The 17,104-nt window shown below is 40.6% G+C and overlaps 1 protein-coding gene and 1 pseudogene across 8 annotated transcripts in view; one reads left to right on the top strand and one right to left on the bottom strand.

The window, feature by feature from the left end:
- Positions 1-17,104, bottom strand: part of LOC143905910 (sodium-coupled monocarboxylate transporter 1) — a 242,072-nt gene that overhangs the window by 188,580 nt on the left and 36,388 nt on the right. The window lies entirely within an intron of this gene.
- LOC143905913 (uncharacterized) lies at positions 8,801-10,697 on the top strand (annotated as a pseudogene).

Genomic DNA, 17,104 nt, shown 5'->3' with positions numbered 1-17,104 from the left:
GTCCTCATATATAGGTACTCAACTCAATAAATTATTGAAAATAATAGCTCTTTGTTTCAGGTTCATATCGCTTTTGAGAAAGCGCCGATACAAGCCACTGGACTTGCACTCAGCTTTGGAGAAAGCCAGACTATTCTGGACCAAGGCTACTCAAGCGGCATACTTCACGCACGAGATCAAGATGCTCACGGCCAACTCGAGACTACCAACTGCTCACGCACTCAGTCGATTGACTGCATATATAGACGCTCAAGGGATTATCCGAGTTGGCGGCCGCCTCCACCAATCAGCACTAGCTCAAGACAACAAACATCAGGCGATTTTGCCTCGCCACTCACGGTTCTCAATCTTGATCATTGCCCACGCCCATCTGCGTACCCTGCATGGAAAAACACAGCTGACATTGGCTCATGTTAGGCAACAATACTGGATCATCGGCGGACGGGCTCCGGTGAAGTCTCATATCTTACGGTGTGTCGTGTGTGCTCGGCAGAGGAGGATCCGTGCTCATCAATTGATGGGCCAACTACCTCTCTCTCGGGTTACGCCGTCACGTCTGTTTGCTCATACAAGAGTCGACTATGCCGGACCGCTCACCATCAAGACATGGAAGGGACGAGGTGCGAAAACATACAACGGATGGATCTGTGTGTTCGTCTGCTTCTCCACCTCCGCAATTCACCTCAAAGTAGTCAGTGACTACTCATCAGAAGGATTCATAGCAGCCTTCCGAAGATTCTCAGCGAGAAGGGGAATTGCTCAGACCATGTAGTCGGACTGCGGGACAAACTTCATTGGAGCAGACGCCGCGCTCAAGAAAATGTTCCACCAGGGTTCCCAAGAACATCAACGAATCGCTCAAATTCTATAATTTGATTGCACCAAATAGGAGTTCAATCCACCAGGCGCTCCACACATGGGGGGCAAGTGGGAGGCGGTGGTAAAATCCGTGAAGTTTCATCTGAAACGGACTATCGGGGAGACTACTCACGACGGAAGAACTCACAACGTTGCTTACGCAAATCGAGGCCATTCTCAACTCGCGGCCTTTAGAACCATTGAGTGACGACCCTGAAGACGTCTCAGCGCTCACACCAGGTCATTTCCTCATTGGAGATCCAATCACTACCATACCCGAGCCATCTCTGATTGACCTAGCAACCTCACGACTATCTCGGTGGCAGCTCATCCAGCAGCGTGTTTAACATTTTTGGGTCGGCTCATTATCTGCAACGCCAGCAGGCGATATCCAAGTGGCATCATCCTAACAACAACATCAAGGTGGGTTCCATCGTGCTGCTCACCGACGAACGCTCTCCACCGTGCAAATGGCCACTCGCCAGAGTAACAACTTTGCACCCCGGCAAGGATGGACTCACCAGGGTGGCTACCTTCAAGACGGCCACCACGACACTCACCCGGCCAATTGCCAAGCTTGCCATATTACCCATTTCAACCGGATGAAGGATTAAGAGTAAAAGAATCATCAACAAGGTTGCTGAGGGCGGGCGGAATGTTCGAGATTCCGTTCACGTTGCGCCGGCCGACCAGATGGCAGCATCAATCGGGTATCGACGCCGGATCGACACGGCAGCTTGTCTTCCTCGCAATAGACGAAGAATTGTACAAATGGCCGCGCTGTGACGAGACGTATAACGTGTGCTCGTTGCGTTTTCTCGTTGTGACTCCGGTTATAATTACATATCGCAGTTACCACGCTGCCTAGAGTACATTCAACAGTGTGAAATAGACCGCTCATCAGCTCTGGTGCCTCAACACGACTAATCAAGCTCACACGTGCGCGAGTGCCGACCGCCACATATATGTCTCACCGGCTCACGGGCGATTCATCAAGAGGACGGCGATTTATATAATTGCCTCTCGCATACAAGGACTCAAAAGACTTCTCATTTATACACCGCTCATCATTTCTCAGGTCAGATTGTATATTTTTGACGCATTAAAGACGGCTCAGACTGTGTTCTGAGTTACACAAAAAATAAAAGAAATAATTAGTTAACGCACCTTCCACGCGCGTCCTTCTCATCCCGCTTCCATCGCCGGGAAAAGTCAACGATTTCGCGAACAAATTTTTTCTCGGTCCAAAATCTCCCCAGTGGAAAAATTTCGCTGAAAAATTTGTTGAAATATCACTGAAAATTTTCTGAAATTGTTCCACGTTTTGGAACACTTCTCAGTGAAATTTCAGCCTAATTTCAGTATAATTTCAGCAAAATTTCAGCATAATTTTAACATAAATTCAACAAAATTCAATAAAATTTGAAAACAAAATTGCATGTTTTTTACGAATATTTTTATTAAAATTTATTTAAATTCGAAGAAAATATTCATAGAAACATGCAATTTTGTTTCCAAATTTAATTAAATTTTGTTGAAACTATACAAGAACTTCAGATGTTATTAATTATTTAATAATAATTGGACAATAAATTAAATAATTAATTCAATGCAATTAATGGCCTAATTTACACCGTGCGACCTGATCGCGATCTGACCTATGCCCCGACCTAAAATAGGCTTCTAAACAAAACGTTTACACCATGTAGACCTTATAATACTTTTGGTCGAATATAGATAAAAATCCAGTATCCAGTATCTATTGGTACACTCTCTGCACTTTAGGCGACCTTTAGGTCACCTGCGTTTACACGCGTTACGTCATGTGGCCTAATTTAGGTCAGGGCACGCGAAAAAGACGTCGCGGCCTAAACGCAAGGTTGTAAACTAGGCCAATATCTTAATTTATTAAAATTAATTTTATTGTATAATAATATAATTACAAAATTACTCTTTCAAAAAATATGCCAAGTACACGCAATGTATTTTCTAAATCCAAAAATCCAACCTAAGTAGCTTTATTTCTCCTTAACAAATTTATATCACAAAATTGCGTTACCTAACTTAACCTAAGTGATATGTATAAATCCACAAATTTAACCTAAATGATAGTAACTTTAATTTCTCTTTAACAGAATTATTATATCACAAAATTCCGTTATTGGGCGGCGGTGTGGTCTAGTAGTAGAGCGCCGGACTCGTAATCTGAGGAACCAGGTTCGAGTCCACTATAGTGGCTTTACTCCCATTGCATTCTTCTCTAAATTATGTGTGTTTATTGTTTTTTTATTTAATAAAAAATTTTAGTACTTTATTTTTAGCAGAGGTCCAGCAGCGCCAAGATTTTTTACAAGAAAAATTTATTTATTTTATTTTAACTAAATACTTTTATTTTGTATGTTACCTCATTTTTAATGTTACCTCTTCAATTCTTTGTGATTAAAATGATTCTTTGTAATATTATAATTTTCTCAAGGAGAATTAAAGCTTCTACCACTTGGATTGAAATAGGAAGATCCTTAAATGGAAACACAAAGATATGTACCACGCTTGGGTTTTATTTTTTAAAAGTAGTTGCACAACAATTATTTTTTAAAGCAATACATATATATTCTCTTTGTAATTGGCGCAATTTAAAGATTTCATATATTTTTTTTTCACTTAGGTTGAGTTAAATAATGCAATTTTGTGATATAATAATTTTGTTAAGGAGAAATTATAGCTACTATCACTTAGGTTGAATTTTTGGATTTACAAAATACATTGCGTGTACTTTTTTTTACCTTTTTTTTATCTTTTTTGAAAAAAGGTAATTTTGTAGTGCATTAAGCAGGAAAATAAATTAAATTTTTATTGAATTAGCAAATTAGTAATTAGTCACAAAAAATTACTAATTAGGTACATAAAAATTAATAATACTTAAGTAAAGATGATTTACATATTACTTAAAGAATTGGTAATTTGTTAGACAAAAATTTCTAGTTACGTGAAAATTAGTATTTAAGTGAAAATGAATTAATTTCTTATGTAAAAATTGGTAATTAATAAGAATATATATATAAATTTTTTATTATAGAAATAAATTAATATTTGTCAAATATAAATTAATACTTATTTAAAAATTAATAAAAACTAACTAAACTAATCTATCTTTATTGCTTATCCCCGCAGGGTTTGCAAAGCGTTTTTTCTTAGGAACGTTACCTCCACAATGCTACCTTTCTTCTCTCACTTTAACCCTTTGGACCAATGGTTTAACGTCTCTTCCGAAAGACGGAGCCCAGTTTGCATCTAGGGATACCTAGGTGGCGGGGGCAGCGTGTTACCGCAGAGAAAATTCTTGAGAAAATTCTAACAATAAGTGGCCTAGCAGGATTCGAACCCGGCTATTGCAACCTGCTTCGGATTACGAATCTGGCGCTCTACCCACTAGACCAGCCGTCTCCCCTATTTAAAAATTAATAATTAGTGGAAATAATTATTAATTTTTTTAATAATAAATAATTAAAAATAAGTCGTTTTATTTTCGACCCAACTGGCAGGTTCTCAGTATCGTTTTGTAAATTGATTGTGCAATCATGTTTTTTAATGAAAAACATTTCCGATATTTGGAAATAGATACTGAGAGCTTGCCATCTATTTATAACCGTGTCATTGGTATTACTTAGTCGGCCTTGTATATTCGGTTCTGCTCGTTTTTCCCACCAGAGCGCCTTTTGCTATCCACGGATTACGTTTGACAACTTCATTTCACTTTGACTGTCTTACTGTTCGGACGTTGTGCCTCGATGTAGCTTGTGACGTTTTGATTTCACTGTTTGCTTTGGAACGCATAAGAATTGAAAACGTTTAACTGATTTTTACAGTGTTAATTAATTTATTGGCGGTGGATCGCTGGACCCCACATGGGAAATTGGCGACCAGCGAAGAAACCCGAATATGGACATGGAATGTCCGGGGGCTACAGCAAACGGGCAAGTTGCAAATACTACATAGTGAGCTAAAGCGCTGTAATGTAAAGATCGCAGGAATAGCGGAGACACATTGGCGGGGTAGCGGACATTTCTGCACTCCTGACTTCCAGGTGTATTTTTCTGGATTAGAAAATCAAAGTCGCGGGGGAGTGGCAGTGATGGTGAGTAGCCAATTGAGAAACACCGTCACCGGCTACAAAACCGTGAGCAAGCGCATAATTTCGGTTCGCTTTAGCGCAACCCCCTACTGTGTAAATATAATCCAGGTGTATGCACCTACAATGGATGCAAACGACGAAGAGGTGGAAAGCTTCTACATTGCCCTGGACAATTTAATTGCTGAGATACCCAACAACGAAATCGTGTTAATTCTGGGCGATCTCAATGCTAAGATAGGCCGCACGGGTGAGGACGATCACCTACGCAATGTTGTTGGGAAATACGGCATTGGTACTAGAAATGAGAGAGGTGAAAGACTGCTGCAATTTTGCATTGACAACAACTACTGCATCACGAATACAACCTACAAACAGCATATTTGTCGCTTATTCACCTGGACATCACCGGATGGGAAAACCAAAAACCAGATAGACTATATATTGATAAGGAGTCGTTGGCGCACATCCATTCTATCGGTAAAAACGCTTCCAGGTGCCGATTGTGGGTCGGATCATCAACTCTTGGTCTGTGGCTTCCAAATAAAGCTGCAAGCACGGAGAGAACTAAACCAAATTTCCAAGCTGCCGCCGATCACGGATAAGGACGCGTTCGTGACGACGCTAAAGCGAAACATTATGGTCGGGACTCAAAAGCAATACACAAATCCAAACTCATTATGGCTTGATATGAAACATTTAATAACGGCATCGCTAGAGGCATCCCAACCTCCACCCAAGATCATTAAAAAACAATGTTGGATGACCGACAGCACACTCACACTGATTGAGGCTAGGAGGAAACTTAAAGCCAGCGGACTTGACGACCAAGAACACAGAACGGAATACAAACAACTCTCGAAACTCATCCAGCTGAAATGCAGGAAAGATAAAAACGAACATCTTAATAACATATGCAGTGAAATCCAGCATCATATAAATACCACGCAGCCCAGGGACGTGTTTAAAAAAATAAAGAGCATAACCCATAAATCTAAGCCTCGCACTTGGGCGGTTTGTGATTCCAGCGGCACTCTATGCACAGACATAGACGAAATCACCGAAGTCTGGAGGAAATACTGTGCAAACCTTTACAGTGAGGAAGAGGCAGGAACCCCAATGATTACCGGATGGGATGAAGAGCCGGGCATACTACTGCAAGAGGTACAAGCAGCCATTGAGAAACTGGCCAAGAATAAAAAGTCGCCCGGAATTGACTCAATTACAGGAGAAATCCTGAAATCCTTGAGTGATGAAAGGGTGAAGATAGTGCATAAGATCTGTCAACTTATATGGACAACGGGAAAATGGCCCAAAGAGTGGACAACCTCAATTATTGTCCCTCTGTATAAAAAAGGAGCAACATCTAAATACGACAACTACCGGCTCATTGCACTTATAACCCATGTAAGCAAAGTCATGCTCCATATTATACAATCCAGATTACAAGCTTTTGCAAATTGGCAAATTGCCCCGGAACAAGCCGGATTTGTAAAGAGACGAGGCACGAGAGAACAAATACTAAATTTACGCCAACAAATAGAAAAAGCCAGGGAATACTACACGCCAATGTACATCTGCATCGTAGATTATGTTAAGGCCTTCGACAAGGTTAAATGGCATAAGCTATGGCCGATTCTGTTAGAAATGGGCATACCTGGACATATTGTATGCCTGATTGAAAGTTTGTACGAGAATAGTGCCGCCGTGGTCAGAATTGATAAGCACTTGTCTTCTGAATGCAAAATCAGAAAAGGCGTTAGGCAGAGCTCTCTCCGCTACTGTTCAATCTCTACAGCGAGAGTATTATGCGCTTGGTATTGGATGGTTGGGAGAACGGAGTTGTGATAGGAGGAAAGAAAATCTCCAACCTCAGGTTCGCAGACGACACGATTTTGCTGGCACGCAGCAAAGAGGAACTCGTGGCCTTAATGGAGAGACTAGAACGTATTAGCCTAGAATGTGGACTCGAGATCAACACCCAGAAGACGAAGGTCATGATTGTTGACCGTGAGAACGATAACCAACCAGGTACACTTTCGGTTGGCGAATACGAGGTAGTGGATCACTTCGTATACCTGGGCGCCGTTATCAACAACAGAGGATGCTGCGAAGCCGAGATACGCCAAAGAATACAGCTGGGTAGAACCGCCATGTCCCAACTCACACCTGTGTGGAAGAACAGTAATATAACGCGCGGCACCAAGATCAACTTGGTCCATGCGCTTGTCTTTTCTGTGTTTGGTTATGCGGCCGAAACGTGGACACTACGCGCGACTGACCGCCGTCGGGTGGACGCATTCGAAATGTGGTGCTGGAGGAGAATGCTCAGAATACCCTGGACGGCGCGGAGGACCAACATCTCCATCCTCACTGAGATAAAGCCTAGGCAACGGCTGTCGAGTCTGGTATACTCTCGCATATTGAAATTTTTCGGACACATCACAAGAAGCGACAATATGGAGAAGCTAATTGTGCAGGGTAAGCCGGATGGGAAGCGAAGAAGAGGGAGGTCTCCCTGCCGTTGGGAGGCCATCGGGCAGCTTCTCCACGCTGATATGGAGACCGCTGTACGAGGTGCAGCTATCAGGTCACGATGGCGGGATACTGTTAGGCGGGCGACCGCCGTGCTTGATGGTGGGATCCATTAAATTGTCATTCCAAACATGTCACCACACGTCTGTCAAGATGTTGGATTTAGGAGGAGGAATTAATTTATTGTTTTTGACCAGCGCGATATTGTAACGATTTTGTATAGTTTTCTATTGTTAAATGTATTATTTTCTCTTTTGTTTAGTTTTGCGTTTGTCTTGACGTTGTCAGGACACCACGTCAACGATGCAATTAAATTTGTTATGCGGATTGGTGTAACTTAAATTAAAGCACTTGATAAGAACCGGAATTCAGTCGAAACGTTGTGCAATCTTGTTTCAATTGGCCAGTTGGGTCGAAAATAAAACGACTTATTTTGAATTATTCGCTGGCGACGAAAATTGTTTTGTTTAATAAATAATTAGTCTCAAGTAAGTTACTTATTTTAAAAGTTATTAATTAATATAAATTGCGCTACAAATCACTTGCTCGTTCTCTTCAACTTTTACAATTTACAAGACAGCATTATACGTGTGCGATTTTGGATACACTTTCTTTCTTAAAGATCTCCTTGATATCAGCTTCCTGCGATCAATATATATTGATATATTGATGATCACTATCACGACGGTCGCGACTGTCACTACACTGATAAATCCGACCCACTGATATTTCGCTTCTTTGATCTTTGCGTGACGCAAACAAAATTCGGAATTAAATGATCGTATTTAACGATGAGAGACCACGGCACAATGGTGTTGCACAATACATATTTCTAGCTTAACTGACTGATAGCGCGCTGAACGCACTCTCTGCACTGAACGCACACGCACACGACGCACACATACGTATATGCTGTCTCTTTTCAATAGTCTCAAATGCCATCTATTAATGCAAAAACAACCGTACGTACGGTGATGATGACGACTGTAATGTGTTGGCATTAGTTATTCCCTAAAGGCAGATGGCGACACACGCGAATTCTAGCGCGACACGAACGACTCTCTTCCGGTCATTCTTCCCGTTAGCCTCGTTCCGTAACTACTCGAATATCTGTACGATTTTGTTATATTAATAAATTGGCTAACTTACACATTATCAGCATCATTGGTCATTAAAATCATTACATTGGCGACAAGGATTAAAGGCGATTAAAGGCAATTAAAGGCAACAAGCGTGTAAGCATTTTCCAAAAGAAGTTCGTCACAAAGTCGTCTTCGAAAAATAGGTTATGGCGGACCAAGGCAAAGACAAGGGCAAGCCGCAATTACAAGCGACTCAAGATGAGTGGGTCGAACAGCAGTTAGTTTTGGACCAAAGGCGTAAAGAACAAAAGCAATTTAAGGCAACAAGTTGCAACAAGATCACGTACAATTATTAGAATGGCAGAAGCAACTGCAACAGCAACAGCAGAGTTTGACGCAACAGCAAGCACAATACAGTCATCGCGCCTATTCAGCAAGTACCAAACATTAATTTTTATTCCACGATAGGGGCGCTATCCGAATTCCATATCGGAGAAGACTGGGATCTATATCAAGAGCGTCTGGGACAATATTTTTAGCAAATCAAGTTTTGCAAGAGCGTAAAGTAGCGGTATTAATTACATTAATTGGACGAAAGGCATATAAAATTCTTAAAGATCTCTGTGATCCAATACTACCGGAAGCCAAGTCTTATGAAGAGTTAAGCGACATTTTGAAAAAGCAGTTTGCACCAAGAGTATCAGTCTTCAAGGAAAGAATCGAGTTTTACGAGTTAATAAGGCAGTCAGAGAAGGAATCAGTTAACGAGTGGTTCGCTCGAATTAAAAGTAAGGCCAGCAATTGTAAATTCGGCGCCCAGTTGGACTGCAATATTAAAGATCGATTTGTCACGGGACTAAGAAAAGGACCTATTTTAGACAGAGTATGCGAAGAAGAGCATACAGTCACCCTGCATGCTATCCTGGAAGTGGCAAGGAAGAAAGAGGCTGCTTTGGCATCTTCATCGAAAGCTGTTGTAGAGGTTCACAACGTCAAGTTCGGAAGAGGCAAAGGGACTCAACCGAAGGGACCGAAGCAGGAGAAGAAGAAGGAAGATAAGGCAGTTAGTAAACACCAGGACAAGGATGAACCAAAATGCGTACACTGTGGAGGCACAAGACATGTATTTGCGAAGTGCAAGTATAAGAGCTTTAGGTGTAACATTTGTAAAAAAAAAGGTTATTTAGCTAAAATTTGCAAAAATAATAAGAATACAGTCAGCAGTACGAATTATTTAGAATCAAAGTGTTCGAGAACGAGCTCGATCGTTTATTTTTCGTTCGTTTCGTCGCGCAAACGACGCTTCGAGAAGCGTGCTTCTCGCGTGATCATCGCATGGCCCTATTCTTCGGTTGCCGTGATGGGCGGTCCTTTACTTGTTTTTCGTACAGCCAGCGACGATCAGGCGAGAGCGTTACCGTTCGGAGCAGCGCGACGCGTAGTCAGTCGGCGTAACGAAATCATCGGGCAAGCTCGTCGTTTCCGCGCATCCCGAAAACTTTGGTGATCGTGCAGTGTTCTCCGGCGTGTGTTCTCAGCGAATTATAAAACGATCCTCACTCTCCGTCAGGGTTTCATTGCGAAACACGGGACTCAGTCATCGCTATTGCTTCTGCGGAAAAACGAATAAAGTTACTCGGAGAACCCGACGGCTTGCCCGTGAGTCAAGTAGGATTCCACGCCGCGAGTGACGTCACGCGCTAAAGTGACCGCTCGTTCGACTCGAGATTGTCTAAATTCTCATGCGAGAGATACGTTATTTGTGAGACTAATAAATAGTGCTGTTTGACAAGTTTATCTAATTCTGAGCTCATTTGTGACTGCCTACTCCGATCCTCTAGCGATTCTCATAATCGCGTCACGCGCACTCCGGGTTCAGCGCTGGGCCGTTCCGGCGAATCGCCTGGCGAGTGCAATTGATATCTCGAGCCAATTGCGACTCGCGCGCTTTCTCAACACAAAGGAAAAAGATCCTGTTGAGATAGTTGATATAAATTTAGCAATGTAAGTGCGGGTGAAGAGCCTTTAGTGATCAAAGTAGAAATAAAAGGTCAATCCATAGAAATGGAACTTGATACGGACGCAGAAAGGTCAATAATGCCCCAGAAAATTTTTCAAAAAAATGTAGTCATTGCAAGTTAGAAAGTACAAAGGTTAGACTAAAAATGTATAATGGAAGTATTTTAATTCCAGAAGGGCAAATATTAGCGGAAGTTAAGTATAAAAAGACCACGGTTAAGATTTATTTAATAGTAGTTAATACGGGAAATAGAATTCTAATGGGTCGATATTTAATGAAACTTTTAAAAATTAATATTGCACCTTTGCATTCAATTATAGAAGAGAATAATTTGGAAGCCCTATTGCAAAAATATAAGAATTTATTTAATGATGAGTTGGGTAAATATAAATATAAAAAGATAAATTTTAAAATAGCCGAGGTAGTAAATCTTATTTTTGTCAAACCAAAACCGATACTTTTAGCATTTAAAGAAAAAATAAGCAAGCAATTAGATAATTTATAGAAAAAAGAATAATTGAATTAACGGACAATGCGGAGTGGGGTACACTCTTAGTGCCAGTCATTAAGAAAGATGGTAATATAAGAATTTGCGCTAATTATAAAATAACAATTAATAAGTTTTTAGATGATGTTAAACATCCGTTTCCAAAGATCGAAAAAATATTTGCAGCTTTAAGGTCCAGTTTCACAAGTGTCGGTTAACTTTTAATCTTAGATTAACTCACTCTTCGTCTCCTTCTAACGTCTCCCTTAAAAAGAGACAAAGAGTGAGTTAATCTAAGATTAAAAGTTAACCGACACTTGTGAAACTGGGTCTAAGAGGTGGAAAGTTGTATACTAAACTTGACCTGACGGCGGCATATAATCAATTAGAAATCACAGAGGAGACTAGTAAACTTTTAGCCTGGAGTACTCATAAAGGTATTTATTTAGTAAAAAAAAGTACCTTTCAGACCTAAGCCAGCAGCTGCAGTTTTTCAAAAGACTTTAGAAAAAGTTTTGCAAGGTATTGAAAATTCTATTAATTTCTTTGACGACATAGTAGTAACGGGTAAAACAGTAGAAGATCATTTACGAAATCTGGAAAAAGTTTTTAAATGTCTTTCTGAGGCAGGTTTTAAAGTAAATCTTAAAAACTCAGTATTTTTTCAGTCAGAAATTAGATATTTAAGACACATTATCGATAAGAATGGTCTTCATAAAGATCCAGAAAAAGTAGCAGCTATGGTTGAAACTTCTAGACCTAAGAATATTACGGAAATTAAAGCATTTGTAGGAATGGTCAATTATTATGAAAAATTTGTATCTAATCTGTCACATATATTATCTCCATTGTATGAGTTACAGCGCAATCAAACATTTAAATGGACATCTCAATGCAAAAAAACATTTAAGCATATAAAATGCGAGTTATCTTCCGAAAGGAATCTTGTTTATTTCAATGAGAATTGGAAATTGAAACTGGTTTGTGACGCATCTAAGGTAGGCATCGGAGCAGTACTATTGCATATCTTACCTGATGGCACGGAAAAGCCTATTTCATTCGCATCTAGAGTCCTTCACGAGGTAGAAAATAATTATTCGGTAATTCATAGAGAAGCGTTAGCTATATTTATTGGGCAGTATGTAAATTCTACCAATATTTAATGGGTAACGAGTTCATTTTATGTTCGGACCACAAACCTTTAATAGCTTTATTTGGAGAGCATAAAGGTATTCCGCAAATGGCAGCAGGAAGACTACAAATTAAGGTGAGCTTTATTTTTAAGTGGATTCCAATATAAATTTGAACATATTAAAGGCACTAATAATGGAGGAGCAGACGGTTTATCTAGATTGCCGAGACCGGGTATAGTTGAACAAGCTGAAGTAAAAGATTATTTCCATTTTGTTACCGCGGAACGTACTCCTGTAGATGCTGCACAGATCAGAAAAGAAATTAGAAAAGATAAGATATTGAGTAAGGTCTACCTGTATAGTAGAGATGGATGGCCGGACGCGGTTAGTGAGGAAATAAAGGCTTATGCGAGTAAAGCAGACGAAAATAGTATAGAGAATAATATTTTTATGTAGGGATACAGAGTATTAATTCCATTAAAATTCAGGAAAGCTCTCTTAAAATAAATACATGGGGCTCATTTAGGAATAGCCAAAATGAAGGCTGTAACGAGGCAATATTTTTGGTGGCCTCAGATTGATAGAGATATAGAAATTTGGGTCAAAGAGTGTGAAGCTTGCAGAGCCACGGCTAGGGATCCAAGAAAGTCACCATTGATTAAGTTTCAGGAAGCTGAATTTTCATTTGACAGAGTGCATATCAATTTTGCGGGACCTTTTAAAAGGAAAACATATTTAATTTTGTCGATGCTTTCTCAAAGTCGCCAGAAGTATTTGAGATGCCTAACTTGAGTTCGGAATGCACAATTGAAAAATTGAGAGAATGTTTTGCTCGTTTCGGCCTTCCACATATGATATTTTCTGATAACGGTAGACAATTTGTACCAGAGGAGTTCGTTAATTTTTGTGAAAAGAACGGAATTATTCATAGAACGTCGGCACCGTATCACCCATCCACCAATGGGCTACCAGAAAACGCAGTAGGTAGTTTTAAAAAAAGTCTGTTACGCGCTTTAGCCAATAAGCAGAATGCAATGTTAAGTATGACAACGTTGATAAACAGATATTTAGCTTCGTATCGAAATGCGCCGCACACCAGTTCAGGTGAAAGTCCTGCTAAATTAATGTTTGGGCGTGAAATGCGAACTAGATTAAGTTTGTTAAGCAAGTCGGAAAAGAATAAAGCTAGAGAGAAGCAGATAGAATACTTTAAAGGCGACCGCAAAATTATATTAGAAGTAGGAGAAATAGTATATGTTAAGGATTATAAAAATTCAGCGAAACCTACATGGCGTAAAGCGATTATTAAGAATAGGCTAGGTGATAGAACGTATTTATGTAAAACTCTGGATGATGAGGAGCTAGTCTGGAAAAAGCACATTGAACAAATAGTTAAAGCAGGAAAGTTTTATAGCGAGGAAGAGGCTTTCATGAGTCAAAAGGAGAATGAGGATAGTAAAGAGGCTCAGGAAAATGGGCAAGAAGCGGAACAGAAGCATGATGTTCGGCGTATCGCCTTGTATATATTGTATTCGTTAGTATAGTCACTTTTTGTTCATGTAGTTGTATATAATTTATACTTAGTTACATAAGTCATAAATAGTTACCCCGTCGCATTTGTAATTCTTGCGCGAAACGTCGGCGGATTGCGAGCAATCAAATCATGCGACTCACCTGTCGGTGCTGCCATCGCCTATCCGCCGACGGCATCCACTCCCCCCGAACCGAAAAGGGAACAACTCGCCCGCGGCGACATGTTCCAGGACCGCGGGGACAGAGCATTAGCAGTTCAGCCGTCTTACGGCAAACACATATATTTTGGCCAGCCGTCTCACGGCAAACACATATTTTGGGAGCCGTCTTACGGCACATATTCGCCGGGCAGAACGAACCACGGGATCGCTTTGCCGCCTGGCTCAACCGGGAGTGCGCACGTCTCCTACTGCTTTCTTTCCTGCCTGCTCTATTGCTTGCTCTCCACCGCTTGCTTGCTTGCACGTGCTTTGCCGTCGCATGCCGAACGAGACGAGACCCGCGGAGCGGCCACGAGTTCAGAGGACAGGACGAGGCCTAGCGGACTCACGGGGACGACACGGTGAGTCACTTTGCTTTAATATTTCGCTGCATGCGCTTTTGCCTTCGCGTTAAACATTTGATAGTCGTGAGGGGAATTTAACTACCCCCCTCTGGTCCTTCGAGTAACAATATCGCAAATTTTGCCTCCGGGGCGAAACTATCCCCGTTCAGGAGAAGAATGAGGATAGTAAAGAGGCTCAGGAAAATGTGCAGGAAGCGGAACAAAAGCATGATAATAACGAAAATACGTGTGACTGTTCAGAAAATGAGAAGAATGTTATCAGTAAACCTAAAAGGAAAATTAAATAGATTCAGCGACTTAATTTATAAGTAAGGAAGTACTAAGCATTTTTTATATTACTTCCATTATTCAGTCGGGAGAAGATGTAATGTGTTGGCATTAGTTATTCCCTAGAGGCAGATGGCGACACACGCGAATTCTAGCGCCACACGAACGACTCTTTTCCGGTCATTCTTCCCGTTAGCCTCGTTCCTCGTTCCGTAACTCGAATATCTGTACAATTTTGTTATATTAATAAATTGGCTAACTTACACATTATCAGCATCATTGGTCATTAAAACCATTACAACGACGTTTAGTACAGGCAAGATACGAAAGAAAAGGGGTCAACCCGGAAACAATTGCACTACGCACGTTTTTAGGCTTAAAATTTTCAGAAAAATATATTAAATATATCCAAAATCCACGATAGTGTCTCGCGCCAAGTACACGTAAAACGAGACCGCACCGTGACTCTTACGCGAACGCACGAGTACCCGAGATTTTGAGATCTCAATAACGAGTGAACGGATCAAGTTCTTAAGTAGGCTTGATCGATAGCTTGGATTTGAATTATATAATAAGAGTGTTTTTATTTTTCCGCTACGTGTTCTACAAGCGGAGATATTACGATGCAAAGTCCGAAATGTTAAATTTTACAATTGTAACAGAAGAGCAGGATCCCGAAGACGATGGAACCGATGATGATCAAGAGTGTACATCCGAGGAGATGACCAAATACGAATCGGATAATTAAGCAAAAGGTGAAGCTCGAATTAACTCGGCGAGATGTAAAAGAGTAAACTATAATTCTTTATATACCTAAGTTTCTTGATTTCCGATAGAATTAACGAATTCATTTCTAATTCTCTAACTTTTTTCATTGTTTTCAGGGTTGGCGGATTTAATAGAGGAGCACAAGGAAGAACTGGCCACTCTGGAAACTCGACTCCGGCGCGATCTACACTCTCGCTCTGAAAACCCATATAGGCATGTCCATCGAGACCTGGCGCTATTTCGCCAGCTGGTGAAGCTACCCAGCAGCGGAATAAATCGGGAGAGCCGAAAGTCCCCCTTTTAGTTCGTAAAACGAGATTTGATGAGAGAGGCAAAGCACTTACAACATCGCTCAGTGTTCGACATCCATGTATCTCTAATTGCATATTTTATAATGCCGTATATTTTGTTAATAATACTATTATTTTCAACACAATTCTGCATATGCCACAATCGTAAAATCGTAAAACACTAAAATGAAATACCGAAGAGTTGAACGCCAAGCGAAATGCCGTATTTAGAAGATTCATCATATTTCGATGAGTAGACCCAACAAAAATTTCTATTTATTAGTAAAATCCATTTCAAAATTGAATGATTATAATATCTATATTTCTGAAATTTAACATGTAAAATCTTAGCACGCCTTAAGTGCTTGTAAAATGAATACTTTCTTACAAAAACTACTCAAGTTAATTTATTTTTTGTGTTAACAAAATCGATTCTAAATATCTCCTGAAGTAAAGCTATAAACTATCCAATTTCTGTCAAACAGATCTGATTGGCAAAAAAACGTCTCCAATTTGTTCATTGCGAATCCTTTTACTTGAAATTTTTTTTTTATAACAAAGGATTCCTATTTGCTTTTAAAATTTTAGATTTCTTCGGATCGCATTTTACCGTGCCTTAGATTTTCATGTGACACATGCGAAAGGATCCTGCACCAAATCACGAGAAGATGTACCCCGGTCAAATTGATTGAAAATTTAGTATTATGTAGTTTATGACGTCCTGGTGAAAAATGAGCATGGGCACAAAGTCCAAACATGGAGTTTTCGAGTTACAGAGCGTCAAACATCGGGAAAATGGGTTCATCTGCTTATGGTAGTTCTGTGTACGGTCGTACTAGTTTGTGCCTGCGTGCGTGCGTGCGTGCGTGCGTGCGTGCGTGCGTGCGTGCGTGCGTGCGTGCGTGCGTGCGTGCGTGCGTGCGTGCGTGCGTGCGTGCGTGTGAGTGAGGAGTGAGTGTGTGTATGTGTGAGTGTGTGTGTGTGTGTGTGTGTGTGTGTGTGTGTGTGTGTGTGTGTGTGTGTGTGTGTGTGTGTGTGTGTGTGTGTGTGTGTGTGTGTGTGTGTGTGTGTGTGTGTGTGTGTGTGTGTGTGTGTGTGTGTGTGTGTGTGTTGGTGTGTGTGTGTGCGTGCGTGCGTGCGTGCGTGCGTGCGTGCGTGCGTGCGTGCGTGCGTGCGTGTGTGAAAATTTGATCGGGATCCATTTTCCCGTGGTTTGGTGCGGGGTCCTTTAAACTTGTCGGTTTCAACAATTGCTGTCGTATCGAGATATGATTTCATTAAGATTTCAGTGAGTTTCAACTTTATAAAATGTGTGAGAGCGTATATATGTATGTATAATATATGTGAGAGCAATTGATGCTCATATGAGCCGCACGCATACGGCACTCACGTGTGTCCAAATTTTAAAATAAAAATGTTTATAAATAAATATATATT

The sequence above is a fragment of the Temnothorax americanus genome, unplaced genomic scaffold, assembly GCF_048541705.1.
Source record: "Temnothorax americanus isolate GAGA-0224 unplaced genomic scaffold, ASM4854170v1 Scaffold69, whole genome shotgun sequence".
NCBI lineage: Eukaryota > Metazoa > Arthropoda > Insecta > Hymenoptera > Formicidae > Temnothorax > Temnothorax americanus.
This window is presented reverse-complemented; position numbering and strand designations above follow the sequence as displayed.